At 37.6% G+C, this 5,460-nt stretch overlaps 1 long non-coding RNA gene across 1 annotated transcript; it reads left to right on the top strand.

Annotated features, from left to right (window-relative positions):
* Positions 1-471: 471 nt before the first annotated feature.
* On the top strand, positions 472-4,982 carry LOC137871587 (uncharacterized). Its single transcript, XR_011102820.1, has 3 exons — positions 472-634; positions 1,639-1,707; positions 3,321-4,982. It is a non-coding gene; the product is annotated as an uncharacterized lncRNA (long non-coding RNA).
* Positions 4,983-5,460: the final 478 nt, after the last annotated feature.

Below are 5,460 nucleotides of genomic sequence, written 5' to 3'. Positions count from 1 at the left end.
GAGCAGGAGCCGGGGATCAAACTGCCGATCCTCTGATTGAAGGACGGCCCTGCTCTCCACTTAGCCACAGTCACCACACCATGACTAAACTATGTGTTAATACAGCTCAATATAAGTGTAATGAAACAAATACTTGAACAAATAATACATTTATATAAGAAACAAATTGAATTGGAAATTAAACATCAAACCCTTTTCTTTAACGAACACATTTAAAGGGTTAATTAGCTCTCCATGACAGCTAGCTCTATCATGCACACTCTCCTCTCTCTCACTCACTCACTCACTCACTCACACACACACACACACACACACACACTATCTCTATCTCTAGGTGTGTCTCTTTCTTTTTCTCTTTCTCTCCTTGATGCAAGCAGACCAGTTCATAGCAGTGAAACAATTAGAAAGGGTGAAGGGAGAGACAGAGAACTGCAATTTTTAATGTTGACACACTAAACACCTTATCTATTTTTCTCTTTCTGAAACTCATTTTCTTGAGAAATGCTAATACATGTGTCCTCTCTATCTGCCTCTCCCTCTGTTGTTTTAGCCCTCAGGAAGTCCAAACAAAGATGGGGAGATCTCATCACTATCAGAACTTTCATCTGAGCCACTTGCAGCTTCCAAGAGCTTGGTAAGTGTCAAACAAACCCTTTGAACTGGTCCTGTCCCTAATGACAGGCCTCCTAATAGTTTACTTCACCCTGTTATTGTTACTTGCCAGTTACAATGCAAGTATCCACCCAGGTAATCAGAAACGACTGTAGTGAGTGTGCTAGGGCTGTACTGAAGAGTTGGAAGCTTCAAATCTTCAATCATAAAAGATGACAGGCAAATTCTAAATCAACATTTTAATTTTGCACTACTTTTTTTTTTGCATGTCTATTCATTCATTGTGTTTAAAGACTTTAATTCTTGACAGTTGCAGATGAATATTAGGTAAAGCTAATATTAGTAAGCTATTATACTATTTGTGGGCGGGTGGTAAGGCTGCACTGAATGTCCGTTTTTTTACATTCAAAGCTTTTATTGGGGTTTTTGAATGAAGCTTTGAATGTAGGTTGTCATATTTTAAGATGTTATCACCCTAGAATCATGGAAATGGGTTAGGGTTAGTAAATATGATTTAGTGTTTAAGTGGTATTATAAATGTAATTGAAGTTGCTGTCGGTTGACTGCATTGATAAGATTATTTGCGAAAGCCTTAACTCCAAAAAATATGGATTGATGCACAATAGTTTGTTCAATAAAACATTTTCTTTTTTCAATCAATTTTGACTTTTGGACTGGACAATTACAGAGATGAGGACTGAGTCACTCGCTGTGTGTGTGTGTGTGTGTGTGAGTGAGAAAGAAGGTGTAAGGTGTACTATTGCATTCAATGTTTCTGTAAGTTATTAATGTTAGTAATTTGAGTGTCAACATTATGAATGATGCTTAAAAGCTTCAAACTATTCAGTATAGCAAAAGAAAGTTAAAGGAACATTGCATGCAATAGTCCACCTTTTACCTTCCCTTCCCCTCTCTCTGTCACTCTCTCTCTCATTGACAGCAAGCACCACGGCACTCTGCACCTATTGTTATGTCATTTTGTGAACAATGACAATACATCATTTTCATTATTTACTCTTCTAATAGGACCCCAAATATTCAACAGTGGACAGCCGACCTCTGATGATCCAGACAGTGTTGATCCTGCTATCACAGGTAACCCACAGATTGAGGCCATGGCACTTGGTGTCTGCATGTCTATTGCCCTTTTCTGACTGAACAGTTAAACAGGCATTATAAAACAAGGTCAGATTGGCAGCTTTCTCAAACTCACTTGACGATTTTGTTTCAAAGCTGCAGATTGCTCCAAGTATCACTTTTATTATCTGAAAAGACACCCTGTCTGTACATGGTTGAAACAAAATACAGAATTAACAGATTATTTTTTAGCAATCTTAAAAAAAACATAAGAAATGTAAGGATTAATGATATACAGTGCTATTAATTAAGTGACTGATAGATTAGTGTTTAGCATTTCTGCTTTCCTTCTAAGAAAGTCTAAGTGTTTTCCCAGCAGATAAAGTTTGAAGACTTCATTGTTTAAAGGGTAATAAATTGCCGGAGTGGATAAAGATAACATCTATATTGTTGAACCAATCAGGTGAAACACCATGTCTTGTTTGTTAGAACGGCCAGGTAAATTATCCATCATGTATCAACTGTTTAAATGTATGTTTGCTCAACAATTATATTTTAATATCAGAATATGGTTTGTTTTTGAAAAAGATCTGGCAGTCTGGATTATTAGATTCAGTGTTTATGTAATCTCATAATAAGGTTTCATCCAATATAGGTTGATTAAATGCTTGTCATGAACTGTGAGGTACCTAACAGTGGTGTTGATTGTATCCCAATAGAAGTAACCTGACTTTTGAGACCCATGGGGACCAGTCCCCAGGGGGGTCAAAAATTCAGGTTTTAATTTTTCTTGAGAGTGTTTGATGTTTAAAGTCATTTTCGTGTTAACTTAAAATTATCATGATTTTAGCAGTTAAAACCATGTCTCTAGACCCTTCAGAAAGGGTGGACCCCACCAGGCGGCTTCCACTCAGTGGATCCCACGGTGTAGTAAAAACGGGTATGTGTGTGTGTGTGTGTGTGTGTGAGAAATGGGGTGAAACATTACATTACAGTCATTTAGCAGACGCTTTTATCCAAAGCGGCTTACAATTCAGTATCTATCTACACACCGTAGATGCAGCTACAGGAGCAATTTTGGGGTTAAGTGTCTTGCTCAAGGACACATGGTGGGAGGGAGTAAGAAATACTTTGTCTCACATTTTCAAAGAAAGAAATGGTCTAAACTTGACACTTCTGACCCCTTATAGCCTCCATTTTCACTGCCGGGTCAAATTGACCCGAACATCATCTCTGTTATAGAAACCTGCAGGGGGTGGTTGCAAATGCATGAATTTTTGTATTTATTTTTTTTAAACGTTGATTACACTAAATTAGGCAAGCAGAAGAAGTTTCATACAGAAAAAGTACTTCAAACTATTTTTTCTAGATTTTCAAACTTTGAAATGGATCAATTTGACCCGGAACATAACAGGAGGGTTAAAAAATGTGAGCTTCACTGGAAGTGTGTTCCTCTCAAATTAAGTCCCAGTTCATTTTTAAAAAGGTGAAGCGTGCGTAAGAATCTGAATTATCACTTTAAAGCAGCGTAGGAAACGGAAGAGTTAGCAAGTTTTTAACTGCTCACTTTTTTTAACTGCTGATTTTGCCCACTGTATCACTTGGACGTATTTTCATCCTCTTCCTTCCAGCTGTGGGTGGCAAGAGATGGAGAAGGAGCTGCAGAGTGTCCCAGTCTACCAGGAGTAAATAGGGCAAAACAAGCCATTAGTATGTACTTGGAATACTCAAAGTTAATAGCACCAGCCATTTGGAAAATAAACCAAGGATATCATGTAGCTTACTGGTGTGATCGTTCTCTGCAAGGTTTTCAGCAGCTGTCAGAAGTCGGCACAGCTCAGTTGACTGAGTCAGGTGTTTGGCGTCTTTGATAACCTTAGGCTTGAATCCCACTTCTAAAGCATCTTGGAAGCTGTTTCAGCACCAAACAGCAGCATGAAGTCTTAATTCAACTGTTGATCATACACAGATGCAAAAAAAAAAAAGAAGAAAATCAAGCAAATAGTGTGTGCACTGTTAACTACTTACATCCAACCAAAGTAAGGACTAGAGTTTAAATAAAAGATAAGCACAACTCACTAGTCCTTTGATATCTAAAAAACGTGGAAATGTTTTTAAGACATCTGTGGTTCTCTGCGGGTCATGGACTAGGTTCTGGCAATGTTGTAAGGAGACAAATATAACTTTGCTTTCCATTTATCAATTAAAAAACTTCAAGAACACTTTAAGCAAAGAACTTTGGGCTATAGTCTTACATAAATACAAATGCTGCGATGATACCTTGTTTTTGTCGCTGACAGACTGGCATGGTGGTGCTTCATATGTATGGACAGGCCCGAAGTATTGCCGTTGTCTTTAAACAATGCCTACATTCCGTAACGGTTTTGTCCACCACCCTTATCCCGTCATTATAAGTTGCTCCCAAACTTGCGACTGATATCTGTTCACTGCAACTCTGCATTGATATTCAGGGACTTGTTACTTGAAAAGAAACAGCAGCAGTAAAACTTTATTGGAAACTTTATTGGATTAAACTGCAAAAAAAAACAAAAAAAACTCCACGGTTCACAAGTGTGCCGAACCGTGAGGGGTGATCCAAACCGTGAGGGGTGATCCGAACCGATCACACAACTATTAATTGGCAACTTCAACCTACATATTCAGAAACTGTCATGAAGATCCTTGTCATCCATGGAAATGCAACACAGGAAGGCTTCACCCCTGACAATGTGTTGATCGTCATCGAGGGAAAAAAGGTTCTTCATGACTGTAAAAGTGTGGCAAAGGCTTGCCTTCTGCTCATGGGCTTTATCCATGCCATGCACTTGAGTTACCCACCAAAGTTGAAATACACATTTGAAGTGTTTCAGAAGCTCTTTCTTGAGCTTGATGTCCTGAAGATGTCTCCCAAAGTTAGGGCCTTGCACAACACTTGTTTGTAGTAGAAGTGTTTTCAAGCAGTACCCGTCATTTTAAATTAAAAGTTCTCTTTAGATAAGTGAGACTTGGTGTAATTGCAGCGGCGGCACTAATTTTATAGCAGAAAACACTGAATTGTTACAGTTGTTGAAGGAGTTCCCCTATAAAAACACCGAAAGCAAGTGACGTTATTGATGATACTTGCGTTTCTTGATAAGATTTTGCACATTAAATTTCATTGATCATTTTATCTCTGTAAGGATCTCCTCACAGGCTTCTATGATAAAAGTAATCAGAGAGATCAAATTTCCTCTCAAAATGTACATTTTCTTAAATTTGTTATTGGCAGCACTGATTTCTAAATGTTTTGTCTAGCAATGCCAGCCAGATTTTATATGTTGGTATTGGTTGTGTGTTTGTCACCAGTTGGCAAATAAAGGTTGCTGTAGTTTAAAAAAAGCTGTTGTTTGTGATTTTGTTTGTTGCTCGCTCCGATACCTTTTACCCATTCTCATGCTTTTACTATTCTTTTGATATAATTTTATTTTCTTATGTAAGCCTCGATATGAGATACTACAATGTAATACAATCTAATAACACACCAAAACAACCAACATCCCCAAATTTGAATAAACCGGTTCTGACAATTAACAACAGAACTGTATACGCTCCACAAAAGGTAAGGATGGCTGATGATCTATTGAATTACATTACATTCTATAATGTCTTTACTCGATAATACAATTATATCACCCAATATAAACATGTATTATCAAAATCTTTAATCTAAAACTTTTGAAGCATGCATGTCAATCCATACCTATTCTCTGTTCTTTTTGTGGGCTAATAGTC

The sequence above is a fragment of the Cebidichthys violaceus genome, unplaced genomic scaffold (assembly GCF_023349555.1).
Source record: "Cebidichthys violaceus isolate CVI_PGR_0920_01 unplaced genomic scaffold, fCebVio1.0.p SCAF_15, whole genome shotgun sequence".
NCBI lineage: Eukaryota > Metazoa > Chordata > Actinopteri > Perciformes > Stichaeidae > Cebidichthys > Cebidichthys violaceus.
The sequence above is the reverse complement of the archived record's forward strand: the minus strand, read 5'-3'. Positions and strand labels throughout refer to the sequence as shown.